Here is a 17440-nt window from a genome sequence, read left to right as displayed (position 1 = left end):
TACAGAAAAGAGCAAAAATGATTAAAATCATACATGTAGTTTAATCTAGCTTAATGTAGTTCCATGTGAGTACTATCTTAATATAATGCATTAGCAATTGCACAACCCCCACTACTCAGTTTGCTGCCTCACCTGCACCCACAAAATTACTCAAAAGCTATGATTCAGCATGATTTCTTTCTTACCCCAAACGTGTCAGTTCTTTTTTGTTACTGCTGCCTTTCCTAGAAAACTTCACACTTGGTAATGTTGGATGAAAATTTTTCCTAAAGGTAAAAGACAGAGATCAAGTCACTTGAATAATTTGTTAATTTAATAATTTGTTAATTTGCTGTGTTGTTAATATAATCTTGGCAATTAAAACCTTCAAAACATGGGAAGAATAAAAACTTTTCATTCTGTAAAATAACATTTTCAGTAATTTAATTTATAAAGCCCTTGAGCTTCTTCAGCAACATATATCTTTTGATATAAAAATAATTTCACTGAATTTTGATTTCATACGAAAAGGCATTATTATTTTGTTTCAGATCAGTTTGAAGCTGTATACTGCTATGTCTCTCTTAGACTAGAAATTTAAAAAGGTGATTATATTCATATAGTTTACACTTTGGGATAATAACTTGGCTGTGCCTCTGAATCAGCATTCTTTAATTGCAAAAAAAAAAAAAAAAAAAAAAAAAGCAGTAGAAATCTGTAGTTTGAGGGAAGAGAACCTGGCCTTTATGTGTGTTGTAACTCTAGAACTAAACACATAAATTTGCCAGATCTTAGCAGGGGTGCCTTTTCTTTTGAGTCTCTATTCAAAAAGTCTGTGAGTCAAAGATTGAATATTTAGTTCTCTGAGATTCCTACTGGTTGCATTTAGGATATATTCAGAACACACGGATTTTAGCCACATTCCATGATGACAACCATTTCAGTGGACCTTTTTTCTGACTCATATACATGAAGGCTGTTTTTACTTGTAAAATATGTTTTAGTACTGAAGGGAAATAACAAGTTTGGTTAACCACAATTTAAAAATAAAGATGAAGTCCTTGAAAACAACCAGCATATACAGAGAACCATGGGAACTGCAAGGCATCAAGTTTTCTTCCTTCCTGAAATCAGGATCAATTATACCATTGCCAGTCTTGACACGTTAGTCTGACTTGTTCCTAAAAACCTACAACAAGGGGGGCTCCTAGGTATTTTTTTCCCATGCTTCAGTACCTTTATCCTTCGAAAGTTTTCCTAATCATAATGTGACTTTTTCCACATCCAGTTCAATGCCTCCAGTTCTTGTTCTCCAGCCTCATGCTTGGAGATGAGGGGCAAGACTGACTTCTCCAGACTGAGGCTTTATACCATATCTGTTTCTTAACAGCTTCACCTGCACCTATCCCCTCCTCAAGAGCTTCTTGCCATCTATTCGTGAAACGTTATTGTATGAAGAATACATTAAGAGGTAAATACATGTCAACCAATTTGCCAAGAATTATATATCATTATGATTGCTGAATAAATATAATCATAGAATTGTTAAGGTTACAAAAGACATTCAAGATCATCTCATCCAACCATCACCCTACTACCAAAGTCAGCCACTAAACCATGTCCCTAAGCACCACATCCAACCTTGCCTTACACACCCCCAGGGACAGTGACTCCTCCACCTCTCTGGGCAAGCTGTTTCAATGCCTGACTACTCATTCTGAGAAGAAATGTCTCCTAATGTCCAAATGGAACCTCCCTTGATGTAACTTGAGGCCATTTCCTCTAGTCCAATCACTAGTAATCTGTGAGAAAAGGCTGAAACCCAGCTCCCCACACCTTCCTTTCAGGTAATTGTAGAGAGCAGTAAGGTCTTCCCTGAGCCTCCTCTTCTCCAGACTACACAACCCCAGTTCCCTCAGCTGCTCCTCACAGGACTTGTGTTCCAGGCCCTTCACCAGCTTCGTAGCCCTTCTCTGGACATGCTCCAGGGCCTCGATGTCCTTCTTGTACTAATGTTACAGTCAAATACTCCAGTTCAAGCATGTCATCACTGAAAGACAATATGAAACTCCTGAGGCTACAGTACAATAGAGAAAAGAAAAAAAAAAGTTAAATATATTTGGTTTCACGTATACGTAAGCATGTATGTGTAACTGTCTATAGCTTCCCCGTTATTGGCTTTCCCATGCTTGCTTCCGTACAGAAGATGTGATTACATGTATTAACTTATAGTAGGACCACCTACTTTTTTCACTAATAACCTGGTGTTGCAGGCATCTCAAATATCACCTCTCCTTCAAACAAACAAACAAACAAAAAAAAACCACCAGCAGCTGAAAACATAAATCTTGGAGTCAGTGAAATAAAAAATAGACACTTTATTACACCACAGCATTTCCATCCACTTTCTCTGTGGTATCATTTGAAGCCTGCTTTCTAAAACAGAAGCTGAACAAATGAATCCTTCTGTCCTCACTTTCAGTTGTCAGCAGTGCTTCAGCATGAGATGAAATAAATTGCCAGGCTCTTTCATCTTCCATAATCAGCTCTGCACAGCTGAGTACACCCATAGCCCTGCAAGCTGCCTCTGCCAACACTAATTCTGTGTGGAATGGGAAGTCTTTGTTAGTGCCACACTTCTAATGTTCCACACAGGAGTGGGTTTTATTATTTTTATTTCTCTCTTTTTCTCCCATGCACTCTTCTTTGACTGATAAGCTATTGTACAATCCATTTTCTGCAGAAGAGAAGCTTTTAGGTGGTAACGTTATTTCCAAAATGCGCTTGATGTAGGAAATTTCTATTTCAATGGGTGCCACTATCACTGATGGTATCGGTGCTTTTGCAACATAATACTTATAAATTGAAGTTGGTTCAAAGAAGCCTTCAACCAATCTAACAGCAGGTCAAAACATTTCATTTTTAGAAGTGTGAAAGCTCTAAATTTATTGTTGCATCAGTACAAGGAATTGTGGAGATTTACTTTTCACAGGGTTATTTTTGTCTTTCCACCACACTTGTCCTACTCAAGTACAGTGCAGAGGACATCAAGCAGCAAGGACCAGAGCTTGCAAAGACTCACAGATAGCCTTAAATCCCTGGGTGGTATCTTGTTTCAAATTAATCCTTTGGGAAGTGAGAGTCAAACAACAAAAAATCTGGCACTTCTTATAGTGATATGGAGACAGGCTTTGCCAATGCCCTTACCAGGCAAGGTAATAGGTAATACAGCTGCGGTACCCCCTAGTCTCCAGGTCATCAGCTCAACCTGAGGACAGGTCAATAAGGTGACATGTTGTGGGTTTCCAACAGGCACACCAAGAGCATCATCCTACCCACTCTCACTGGCAGCCTCTGAGAGGTATGAAAGATCAACCTGCCACAAAAACTGAACTGTGATCCTCTCATTCCTTCCCAGAGTCAGTCTTTGAAGGCTGGAACTACATTTGCATGCTTTCTTCTATGACTGGGCTAAGAATTGAATTTGCCCTATAGTAGTAGACACTTGCCCTATAGTAGTAGACATTCGCAGAATCACAGAATTGAAAGGGTTGGAACGGACCTCGAAAGATCATCGGGTCCAACCCCCCTGCCAAAGCAGGTTCCTTAGAGCAGACAGCCCAGGTAGGCATCCAGACGGGCCTTGAATATCTCCAAAGAAGGAGACTCCACAACCTTCCTGGGCAGCCTGTTCCAGTGCTCCGTCACCCTCACCATGAAGAAGTTCTTTCTCATGTTGGTGCGGAACTTCCTGTGCTCCATCTTGTGGCCATTACCCCTTGTCCTGTCCCTACAAACCACTCAAAAGAAGTTGGCCAAATCCCTCTGTCTCCCACACCTCAGGTATTTATACACATTGATGAGATCCCCTCTCAGTTTTCTTTTCTCCAGGCTGAACAGACCCAGGTCTCTCAGCCCTTCTTAACAGGGAAGATGCTCCAGGCCCTGTATCATCTTTGTTGCCCTCCGCTGGACTCTTTCCAGGAGATCCCTGTCTTTTTTGTACCAGGGAGCCCAGAACTCGAGACAATACTCCAGGTGAGGCCTGACAAGGGCAGAGTAGAGGGGGAGGATCACCTCCCTTGACCTGCTGGCCACGCTTCTTTTAATGCGTGCCAGGATCCCATTGGCCCCCTTGGCCATGAGGGCACACTGCTGGCTCATGGTCAACCTGTTGTCCACCAGGACCCCCAGGTCCCCCTCCTCAGAGCTCCTCTCCAGCAGGTCGTCCCCCAGCCTGTACTGATACCTCAGGTTGTTCCTTCCCAGGTGCAGGACTCTACACTTGCTCTTATTAAACCTCATTTGGTTCCTTCCTGCCCACCTTTCCAGACATTAAATGCAACCAAATAAAAATGCTGCCTGTTTCAATTCAGTAATCAATGAGTTGAAACTGCTCAGAAAGAGAAATAAAGCAGAAAGCTGATTTTCCATTCTCCAACCTTTTTATTTCAAGAACAGAAAACAAATTCTTTTCCACGTTTTAAATGATTTCAGTAGTAAGAGTAGTAAAATCTGGTTTCAGCCTCATTTTCTCTTGGGCTGGTAAGTTCTTTGGAAAAGATACATTAATTAAGCAGTGCAACCTAGCAGGAGGTTGAGTTTTATCATAAAATAATCACAATCCTGGACAATTATGAAGCAGAAGCAAAACACCTCACTACCCTTGAGAATTTGATTATCCCAAGATGTACAAAACCAATAGATTCGGTTTATTAAAGCCCTTATAATTAAGTAGTGTTATTCTTGAGAAAATTAATATTGTAAAATCAGATTTTTTTAAAAAAAAACCTGACCATTAAAATTACTGTGTAGCAGAGCAGGCCTTATATATTATTCTATCTTTTAAAAATGTTTTAACAGCCAATAAAATTGTTCCCTTTGCCAAGTAGTTTTCAGTCGCGAATTTACAGCTGAAAGTGCTGTTAAACACTGTTAAATTTCCACATATTCACTGGTGACCTGTAAATCATCTTGTTGATCTTTGGGCACAAGAAAAAAAAAAAGAAAAGAGAGAGAGAGACACTTTTTTTCTATATGTAAGCTCACTGCACCAAACTGGATTCCACTTTTGTCAAGGCTGATGTCTGCAGCAGGTGATTACTGTGCTCACAGAGCTACTGGGAGACGTTAAGGGAGGGTTCTGGGAGGTTTTGTTCCCTGCTTGGTGATCACTAACAAATCCTGTGATGAGCGTTATCTGGAAAATACATTACACCACCTGGCTTTGCTTATTTTCCGATGTGCCCACAGATACCCAGCTATTTTGAACAGCAGTGAAGCTGTATAATTGCAACCACACTTCTAGATGAATTTCCTCTGCAAGAAAACTGCTAGCTTGGATTTCAAAAGCTGAACTGTATAAAAACATTTTAGCTAACGCATAACTATGCCTTTGCAAAGCCTACCAAATATTTTTGAGTATCATATAAATACAGAATGCAGACTTGATTTGCCCACTCCCATTGCACACTTACAGATCAAAATAATAACTTTTTGTAAGCCCAATGTATTCATAAGTACACAAAGCTTTGGAAACCCCAGTCCCATAGCTACATTATAAACAGAAAAGGATCTGGGCCAAAAGCAAATACTAACTAATAGGTATGTTAAAAATGAAGTCCAGGCCTAACTTTTTTCTTTGTAAGAGGCCAAAGAAACCTTTTAAGAAGCCTATAGTCGAACTTCCTTGAACTTCACAGCATTTCAAATCTGAATTCAAAATGGAAATGCTGAACCTATGTCCAATGTAAACAAACAATGCCAAAAACAAAATAGAAAGTAAAGCTAACACTGTCACATAAACAATGAACAGTAAGGAAATTCAAAATAAAATGTAGTTGCGATTTTGGACATCTACACAGAGAATTTTAAACTTTTTCCTATGGATTTTGTCCTATGTTTTCTTCAACTAAGGTTGAAATCTTTATCACAAATATAAGTATTCTTAGGAAAAAAAAGCAGTGTAAATATATCAAAGTTCACTTGGCCACTTTTAAAGATGCTAAAATCAAACACAGTTCAGAGATTTCAACGGCAGATTCAAAGCCAGCCTGAAAAATAGGTCTGAAATTTTTAAACCTGAATAAGGAACAGGCCACCTTTTTCCAGTCTTCTTTATGGGAACCAAGTGCTCAGGCTTGGAGGTCTCTGGGCTTGGCTCCTGGCCACAGCTGCTGGTAGGGTATGACAGCCAACACCCCAAGGTTCAGGGAAACCCATCAAGATACAGAGGGCATGCATAATTTCTCTTTCTCTCATCAGGCCCATCTCCTGTCACAGGAGCCAACCTTACACCCCCGCCACCCCCCCCCCAAAAAAAAAAAAAAAAGGCCTTATTTATGGCTGTGATGGACAGAAAGCTGATGTCTATAAGCAATAATGGCACACAACTTCTCTTTTCATTCCTCTTTCTGATGAAGGACAACACCTATCTGCTTTTCTGCTTTTGACAAAACTAGCAACAAGCTCCACCATGTTAGTCATGCAGAAACTAGGTCTTAAGTATATTAGTTTTTGTCAAAACTTTGTCTCATGAAAGTAATCTTGCACCCCATTAGGGAAAAGAAGAGCATAAGGAGAGCATAACAGTTAGCTGGAACTGAATGAAATCAATCCCTCTTTCCCAAAGCAAAGAATTTTTTGAAAGATATTAATGATAGCAGATTATTTTGTCTTTTTCTCTCCAGCATCTAAGTGCAATGATAACCTTCTTTCCACATAAAAAAAAACAAAACGCCAATAACAACACCAACACTAACAACAAAAACAAAACCAACCAAAAAAAACACTGGATGCGGCAGGCATACTGTAATAAACATAAAATCAAACCCATATGCATAAACAGCATAGACACATATGCAGTAGCTATATCATTGCTACTGTTGAAATATTTAAGAAACCTGCTACAAACTAGTTCCTTTAACATTGACGACAGATGTACTTAAAAAATTTAAAGCAAAATTAAGATGCAGTGTAGTGATTGCTATTTATTACATCTAATATAAAACAGGATATTAAATATTATCAGAGGATATTGCCCAGTGCCGCCATTTGCACTTTGTGTAACACTAATTTAATCTAAGGTCTTTTAAACTTCCTTTACCTGTTAAAATAAACATCCTTGAGAATCAAAAACCACTTACAGTGTAAGTAATTTTTTCCAAGTAGTGATCTCTCTCTTTCCCACACGTCTGTTGTCTACAAAAAGCTCTTAATAAAACTTGTGAACTGAATTTATCTTTTCTTATTGTGATTTACCAAAGAGTAAGGATGATATACTTTGTATAAAACTAAGCTCTAACTAAATGAAATAGAATAGTTGGAATCTGAATATAAGTACTTTTAACGACAGGAACCTGACAAGCAGGTGCACACTGTCAGATCGCTGCCCATTAAATGTCAGTAAACACAACATTTGCCTTTTAATCCTTTCTAGCTGTGTTTATGTTCAGAGAGGAATGTATATTCTTGCAAAACATGTTTCATAACCCTCTCAGCAGTAGACTGATTGGCAGAAGCTTCTTCCTTACCTTTCTTTTGTATGACTAACTATTAGACCTTATTACTTTGTTTCCTGCATTTGACAGTGGTTATTGTCCTTTTGAAGTCAAAAGAAACTTTCTCATTAACTACAGCTGGCACAAGGCTAAAACCACTGAGGGATAAATTTGCTTTCAATCATATATTCCCATTACCAGTAATACACAGCATATGGGTAAAAGAGACACAAGTGGCAACCAATACTTTCAGACAGTAGAAAGTATCACAATCTTGCCATATTGCACATTGAATTTACATTACACCCAGTAGTCGAGGAGAACATTAAATATGTTGATATTACAAATTCATATGATTCTTTATCCCAAAGTGCTGATATGATATTATAGTACAAGGGTTTGTGTAACTTCAGGCAGAACAATAACCTTATTCATAGTCACATTAAATTTCTGAGCTTCCAAGTATAGAGTTCATAGATTATGGACAACTGTTTTCTCTGGAGGAAAGTACAGACTAAGGTGCACAACAGGTTATTGCAAGCCACACTTTCCACAAAGTACTTTGATCCCTGTGTTTTTATCACTGCAGCGTTGAAGGATCTTGCTATATTTACTAGGCTGCTAGTGAGGGTAACAACATTTTAAGCACATTGATAGTGCTACGTACTGGGAAAAACACTTCTGTATGTGTAGATTTCTTTCTCAGAGAATTATGAGTGTACAGAGATAGATATGAATCCCAAGATGAACTTCCTAAAAGTTTAAGAATTTCTAGAATTAGTGTTTTGGCAACACTTATAACAGAAATATAACCCAAGTGCAATGGGATCCAAGTTTTCCCTATTTGGTGCTTAATGTAACTTCTCTTGAAGCCATTGGCAGACTTTCCACTGACTTCACTCAAAATACGTCAGGTCCTTGACTGAGAAAATGTTTAGACAGAGGAATTCATTCCATCACTAATTTTAATAAACATGTTTTTAAACTTCACTTACAAAATTTTATATTAAGAAGAACTAACAAACTAGAATGCCTTTTTGAATATGAATTCTGTATCTCTGGACAATGTCTTGGAAAGTCTTTTCTGATGGCAAATTAAAACGCTCATATGAAATATGTGTGCTCATTTATTTTGCATACACTCTTGAGATTTACAAAAGATAAAATGTGGTTTTAAAAAGTACAAAGAAAATATGTTTATTCTATCTCATTCTAAATGATTATGGAAAAAAAAAAAAGTAATATTTATATGGTTTAGATAAAAACAACTGACAAAAAGCCAGGTTACCTCCAGCATTAATTTAAGAGATTACAGCTCTATACAGCTCTTTGAGAGTGCAAAAATTATGGCAGTCCTATTCTTTCCTGATCCTTTGTGAAAAGTGTAGTCTGTATAGCTAGGGATTTGTGCATGCAAGCAGTACCTTGGTTTTACTAAGATTCAGTGGAAATTTCCTTAACACATTAAGAAAAAAAAAAAAAAGGCTTTAAAGAAAAAACTACTATGAAAACAGACTATCTACAAGTGCTGTCTCGCTAAAGCTAACAAGTTCCAACAACCGTTAATTTTGTCTGGTTCCTTGGTGGAAGGTTTATATTGCAAACACATTCCCAGTTATGCTGTAATCTGTCTCAAAGGTGGCATGATATCAACACTCCTGCAGCCAGGGCCACGTCTGTGGGTATGAGGGTAAGAGAAAGGCCATCAAACAAGAAAGAAATCATGGTTCCTGCAGTTCAAAGGCTTTTCCCATAAGAGCAGAAGGAACTTATTTTGATTTTATATTTTGGTAAGAAAAACTGACATGAGTTTGTTTGTGTCAATTCGGGTTCTGCCGGATGGAAAGGTTTGCTCATTAAAGGCAGCTGTTTTAGCAAATTACCTCACTGTGGCATAATGACTGAGTTATAACAGGCTATTGAAGAAAATCCTTTCGTTTCCCAGTGAGATCATGATAACTAGAAACAATTTCAGTTAAGAGGTTTGATTTACTTTGGAAGTGATTCAGTTGGAAATGCCAGTGATACAATGATGTATTTCTTTTGTTCATATTTCTTTTGTACATATATTAAACATTTGGTTTGCTTTGAACTAATGGATCTATTATTTTCTCTGGGGTGATATATTTCATTATTTAAAAATATAACTGCAATTACATTGGGAAAGAAGCTACTCTGTAAACAATATGCCTTGCTGAAAAACCTATTCCAAAAACACAGAATGAACTCATTCTTTTGCCTTTTATACACCTATTCTGTGTGTTATGTGATTAAAATGATCATAAGGAAAAGTGTAAAGCAACATGGATAGCAAATGCTGCACACAGTCTGTATCCTGAAGACATATTTGAGGAAAAAAAACTTTCAGGAGCTTGAGTGAAGTTGGCTTAGCTATTTTGAAGAAGAAGAAAACAAAACAAAACAAAACACCACCAACAACAACAAAGAAAAACATTTTCACCATTTTAATTCCATTGCTGTAGCTTTTTCTGAATTAGCATGCTGGAGAGTAAAGTACCACAGAAATTTGACTTTTGGCAGGAAGTCAGTCCTCCGGTCACAGAGGTGCCTGTGGAGGTCTGGTGAAAATTGGCTGTGACAAGCTCTGGCAGAAGCTGCACTTCCCCTGGCTGCTGCGACTGCAGCTGCCCAGCACTTGTGTTTGTAGAGGCAATGTCAGTTTTGCCAGAATTTTTTTCTGCTGCTCCATTTTGAGATACTTGTTACAGGCTATATTCACAAAATGAGACCAGAGCTACCTATGCAGGAGTTCTTCATCCTAACAGGCATAAATCTCCCTCCAAGCAAAGGTGTGTACAGCAAGCCTCACCCCAAGCTCTCCCTCAGTTAGCAGCAGTACTCTCACCAGAGCCTGCCTGTACAACACAAAGAGCTTAAAAAATATAAATAAATAAATAAATAAATAAAGGAATAAAAAAAAAGGGAATTAAAAAAATAAAGAAGTGGCTTCCTCCTCTCTGATCAAACTGTTTCCTTCATGCATCATTCCTTTGACTATCCGGCACAAGACAAATGTTGTCCTGCCTGCAAGTCATTTAGCCTGAGACTGTCTGAGATTGTCTGGATACTAACCCTTTACAAGCCCCGAGCCTCTCAAATTGTATCTTCCCTGTGTCAGGCATTTGCAAAGCACTATGTAGGAAAACTTTTCATTAGCTTAGGACAATCTGTTCCTTATATTAGGATGCTACAGGTTAAAGTGATCATCAATAGCCTTCACCAGCACCAGAAACTTTATTGCAATACAGCTTGATGTAGTTTATGACGTTTGGTCATACGAAGGGTATTCCTTACACACCAAGACATTATTCTCGACCTTTCTGAGGTGGATATAATGCTTCAGTTCAGTTAGCCAGTTCTGTGGTTGCATAGTTGACTGGTCTCGGACAGCCTCTGTGGGCTCGCAGCCACAGCCACAAATTTAGTTTACACAGAGCTCTGATTCACTTTTATTACCATAACTGGGTACTGTGAATACTCTACTGAGCTGCTCACATGGATGCCCACATTGTCTCTTCAGAAGCAGTGGCTAATGCAGTATCCACCCGGGGCTTAAAATGCTCCTTCCACCGTGCATGGTTGCATTTCATCTGCTACTGGTTGTCCAGTTATGTTAGGCATTTGTGAAGTTCCTTGCAGTCCTCTTTACTACTGATTCACTTTAGTACTTGTACTATCCACTACGTGTATTTAATTCTACCACAGTATTTACCATCTCTACCATATTTAATTCTACCATAGTATTTACCATCTCTACCAGCTTACTAATAAACACCTTGAATGCTGCCATTGCTTTTTGTCGGTTGAGAGTAAGTCAATTATTCTCATTCTTGCCTTCCTGTTTCAGAACTCACATCACTTACATGACAGGACTTCAGTTCCTCATTCTGAATATGCAATATAGGCAACTCAATTAGTACTGTGTGGTGATATGTAACATTTATTTGTGGCTTACAGCTGTATCTGGATATCCAGCTAGATCTGTATCTCACTTAGTGAAGCACTGCATAACTGACATATTCTGAAACCTGAAGAGCTTTCAAAAAAAAAAAAGTGTATTTGTCAATAGGACAAACCATAATCATATATAACAGGAGGGCCTTACTTCTGCAATATATTATTCAGTTCCAAAATCACAGAAAACCTTGGTGGTTATCCTATCTCTAGTCCACCTGGGGAAGCAGCTCAGTTTTATAGCTTGTTTTTCCCTAAGCATACATTAGGGACTTATTAACCTGTAGTGTTTCCTTCTATATCAACAGACATGTTATTTGGGGAGGGATCTTTAGATAGCGGTGTCACTTGGAAAATCTGCTGGAGACTCACACTCATAAACTTTGCCTTTTTTTGATCACTAGGAGTGGAGGGGGTGGGGAATGGTGAGTTTCAGCAAGTTTTGGGCAGAAACATTGTGTGCTGACAGGGAAGGTGCCAGTAGTGGAGAAACCACAGTGGTTCCTGCAGAGACCTCAAGGGAAGTCCCTGGGACCAGGGTCTGAAGTGTGGGGCTGAAAGAGGCTGCATGAGGAGCCACGCATCCTGTCCGGCCTGTCACAGAAGCAGATTGCCATGTGAGCGGCTGGCTAGTCACCAACAGAGCCCACAGAGCCTCTGCCTCACATCCCCCACATACTCCACAAGCCATAAAAACTTTCCAATACCCCACAGCAAAATTAAAACCTTTAGTACAAAACCAAAGCCACAGAAGCTATAAAGTGTCACAGGAAATGAAGCAGAAAAGAACAAGGACACTTTTAATGTTCTAAATCCATGAAGTAGCAGGAAATGTGGAAATTACCAGATGACTTTAGAAGACAGATTATGCCACAGAGGAAGACAAAAATAATTGCAATAGGCCTGCCAGTATGACCTTGGGAATTTTTTTTCCTAAAGACATATTTGGCAAACTATAAGCATGTGTGCAAGTGATACAAAGAAATACTGCTAGGAGAAGCAAAAAACTTTGCTCTTAACACACTGCATTCAAATTTGATAGATTTTTTATTTTTTTTCCCCATAGTGCACAGGATAAACAAATGTTTCATGAAAGGACAAAAGAGAGTCCTTGCACTAATTTAAAATATTCATGCATGAATAGTACCGACTTGGAAAGTCCTGTTCAATCCTGGGATAAAATCTGCCAAATGCTGAATGAATCTCCAGGTAAACTAGAAAAATCAGCTGATCATGGAAAAAAAAAAATGTATTTTCAAGGACTTATGGTCACTGTTCATTGGGATTGCAAAATATACTTTTCTCATCAAAATCCACATATTAGTTCTGCCCTCTGACATGTAGAGTGATGATTTCTCAGAGCAAGGTTTAGTAAAATTTCCTTAACACATGCAAAAAGATGCATTTTTTCCTTTTTCATAAAAAAAAAAGACTAAAATTCTACAGAACTGAAAGAAACTCCATCCAAGACAAACAAAGGTTTTCAGACTAAACTGTTGCAATTATTTGTCAATTTCTTAATCATGTTTATTAGTCAGAAGGGACAAGTGGGTTTATTAGGGAATGCTCTTACTCCAGAGTTTATTTATCACAAAATAGGGAACAAAAAAGTATTAAGAAGTGCAAACAGTGTTTTGTGAAAAGACACCCACTGTTTTCCAAAGGATTTCAGACACAGTATTTAACAACACTGAATGACAGACAAACTGGAAACAGCTGGATATGAGAATGAACTTTCAAATATGCAAGGTTTTCATTTTGTTAACCAGAGTACATGTATCTAATTGTGGAACCAAGATAACTGTGCTTATAAATTAGCCTTGCTTCATTAATATGCTGCTTCACATTTTGGGGGGACTTTCTTTTGATTTTTTTTCTCTCTCTCATGAGTGAAAAATATTTTGAAATATTTAAAAAGACAATTAGAGTAGACTGTGTGTATTAAATCTGAGAACATCTACAATTAGGCACTCCAGAAGGCAAGAGAGTGACACTTGACCTTGAAACACTAGAGAAGTCACAGACATTTGGACCAATGCATTAGAGCTGCAATTTCCCCTTTTTTTAAACTGCAAAGAAGTGATGAACTTGGCACTGGGCAAGAATGAAAATTTTAGCCAGCTTGTTTATTAAATTAACACCTATTTGTGGCTCTTTAATTTTGCAGAAAAATTTAAAGAGACTAACATTCTCATTTATGTAAATGAGAATTGGGCATGATTTGCAAGCATCATGATATATAATTCGAAGAATTCCTTATTTTATTATGATACCAGAGATTACATATCCCATTCCTATTAGAAATGCATTGAACATGGACTCTCAAGAGTCCTACCATCAGCTAAGAATGTGAAAAATGTATTTTTGAGGGGAAATTCAGTGGTTATCACTCTGTTTTGACATTTACTCTCCTTGGAATCTGTTAATGGGTCTTGGTATGACAGAAGACATGAACATGATGGCATTTCATATTGGTCAGTAGAAACACTCATCGTAAACTTCAAGCTGTGGTGCGTAGGCATGGGTGACTCTTTGCTTCACATCATCTAAAGCCAGAGGGCCTGTTCAGACATCATTTGCCATAGTAACTAACTTTTATCACATTCAACAAAATCAGTTGTTGCTTTGGACAAAGCTTTTCCATCTAAAGCAGAGAAAATGGGAGAAATTGAAAGGACTAATGTCAGAGACATTATAGAAAGTTGGAATGTGTCCCTTCTACAAAAAAAAATACATTTCTCCAAGACTTTCCCAAACCATAATGGATTTTTTTTTCTCCTTGCCCATCTTGATTGGCCTTTGATTTGGCCCTGAATGTGTGATCAAAACACCTAGAGGGATCACTCCCTCTGTCACCAGTCAGATCGCTTTTATTTTTAGCAAGGAACAATTTCTGAGAAAAAAAGAAAAAAAAAGAATCAGAATGCTAGATCAAGCAGTCTTCCAGCCTGACTCCCTCTGTCTCACTTTATCAGGTAACAGTTGGAACCCTTCCTAATTCAGTGATAAACAGTCTGTCTGTTTATTGCTAAAGCGCAGAAGACTGTAGGTCCATTACCATTATTCCTAAAAATCCAGAGAACATAGCTGCTTAACCTTGTGGTTGCTTAAGAAGCACATGAACAAAACTCCAAGCTCTGACAATCTGTGCAGGCCTCAGCTGAAGCATTTTCTGATGCTATGTCTTGTGCTGGCATGTAGGCTTTGAACTGGGGCAGCCAAAGTACCAGTGCATATGCACATCTGCCATGCCTCCTTCAGGGCAGTAACCTTTGGCAAAAGCACAAAGGGACAGCTGAGAGCAATAACCTTGTAAATATCCTCATTACCTTGTGCCAGGGAGCATGAGTCAATCCTCGGCATGAACATGTTATCTATAGGATGATGGAAGCTCTGAGATGAATTTAACTCACGTCTCAAAATAAAGCCTCTTCTTTCTTTGATCTGTGTGCCTCCTTGCTCCTACAGGCACATCTTTCCTTATCATCTCTTTCCTTTGCACTGTCACTACAAGTAATTCACCTGGAGCAAAACCCTGCTAATTTTTGTTGCCAATCCAGCTGATCAACACAATGCAGTCACACAGTTATTTTCCTTTTACTGAAGTGTAGTTAACTGGATAAAGCCTCTGCCAGCAACATCACAATTGACAGCCATTTTTCCAAGGCAGTCCCCTCCCTCAGCGTGCTGAACTATTACACTAGCTAAACTCATCATGTGCAAGGGCCAGGCCAAAAACCGAGCCCCAGGCTTCTTGAAGCACAAGCCAATGCATTAAGTGGCTAAGCACTCAGCCTGCCTTGCCTGCGCTGTAGCTACAGCAACGCTGAGACCATCTCATGGGGCTTGCTGTAAATGGGCTTCTGCTCCTTAACTGAAATGCTGTGGTACAATATAATAATGAATCCATAACAACAGCTTTGTACATTATATTACTATTCTAATCAGATATTTTATTGGTAGCCGTATACTTCTTAAAGCTAGCATTTCATTTGCCTCTTTTGCCTTGTAGAAATCCTGCTGTTGTGACAATGGATAGCTGTAAAGCTAATGGTCTTTCTTAAACTCCCCCTCCTGAGAGAGAGAGAAAGAGAGAGAAATTATAGTCATTGCCATCCATTTGTGTTAAAATACAAAGAAAACAAGAATCATTCAAAAATGATGTGTCAGGCAGCCTGCATTAATATTTATGTTAGCATTAATATTGGTAAGAATGCACCTTATACTTTGTTGTCTACCCCCAGCATCCTTAAGTTCCCTGTTATTCAAGCTAGTAGCCATTAGCTAGCATCTTTCTCTGTACACAAAGCTTCAAAAAGCCTTGGCAGGGCTCCAGCTCACTTACACTTAAATGGACACTCAAGCTTCAACGGACACACAGCTAAATAGAGGCCAATAATTCAATACAGTATGACTGTACTGGGGCTGCTAGTAAATCCATCAAGCAGTAAATATCATCTGAAGCCAATGCAAGCTTTTATCTTTCCAATTTTGTGTATGTCTGTGTGAAGCCTAGGCATTCAGCGAATCATGTAATTTATTCTGCAGTGCAAAGCCTGGGCTGTCTTAGACATCATATTGACTTTTTTTCCATCTGTCAGGGGCAGCCACTGCTCCACTTTTGTGCAAACGCATCACATTGCATTTATTTATTTATTTCATCCCACTCTCTAGTGCAATTGGGCAAGGACACATTTCCACAGATCAACAAATACTAAGAAAAGCATCTGAATATCATTACAACAGCATGTTAAACATTTGCCCTAATCAGTTTGTTAAATCAGCAAACGCATTTCCAGCAAATGCTTGTAACAGCTTAGAAAGGACTCCCTTCTGCAATGTTTTATTAAGCCTCAAATATGCCCCGCTATTTTCTTCTGCTTTTTAGGTCACCAGAGATGCCAGTATAATGTAAATAATACCAAATAGCTGGGCTTATTGACCTGTGGTCTGTGTTTGGGTGGATATTCAGACACAGTGGATGATACAGATATAAAAATAGATGGCACAGACCAGGCTAGCATTCCCTCACAGAGCTGGAGGGGACAGAATTGCCCTTGGAGGGAAAGGAGATTTGGTGCACACCCTGTGAGAGCAGCTGAGCTGGCCACAACCTTCCTCCCATGAGTGGGCAGGTGGCATTTCTACCAACACCATCTCTAGGGCTTGCCAACACGCTGTCAGAGGTGTCACAAGAAAAGGACTGAATCAGTGCATTTGCCAGCAGCCAGGGACAGCCCTGTCAGGGGAGGTACAGGGCCAAAAGGCTTTGGCCAAAACAAAGAAGTTGTGCTGTGCTGAAGGTTTGTGTCTGCATGACAGATTTCAGTGTGTGGACAAAACACATACGTTTCTGTTGCATTAAGGAAGTGAGGTAGAGTCAAAACCTTCCTACTTTGATTCCTTGACATGAAAGGAGCTATCTTTTCGAAGACGAAAGGATTATATTATAATATTATAAATTATTATATATATATATTATTATAATGTATATATTATTGTAAAATGAAAAGTAAATATAGGTTCTTTTGTTAAAAAACTCACACAAGATCAAGCTGGACGTACTGGTTATTCCATGTCTTTGCCGTGCCACATGGCAAGCCCTTCTGATGCTCACCTGTCTGCCCTATGCATATCCCAAAGTGTCCAGCAGGCTCTGTGGAAGGTCCAGCCTCCTCTGCTGGATGTGCTGCTGCTGGAGTCCCCACATAACCTCTCACCCTGCTGCTATTACAAGTGGACCAGTAAACCCAGCAGCCATAGATGGTGTCTGCCCCTCCACGGGGTCAGGTGCAGGGATGCAGAGAACCAATAACTACTGTGGCCTTCATCCTGTACTGTGCAATAGGAAACGCTGACATCATCTTGGCCAGAATGTTGCCTTCCTTCTCACCACTTTTTTAGTGCAGGGAAGTTCTCATGCTCCCCTGCCCCCGTCATTCAGTGGGGATTAAAGATTTAGTTCTACGCCTCCATGGTGAGCATGG

The sequence above is a fragment of the Anser cygnoides genome, chromosome Z, assembly GCF_040182565.1.
Source record: "Anser cygnoides isolate HZ-2024a breed goose chromosome Z, Taihu_goose_T2T_genome, whole genome shotgun sequence".
Taxonomy (NCBI): Eukaryota; Metazoa; Chordata; class Aves; order Anseriformes; family Anatidae; genus Anser; species Anser cygnoides.
The sequence above is the reverse complement of the archived record's forward strand: the minus strand, read 5'-3'. Positions refer to the sequence as shown.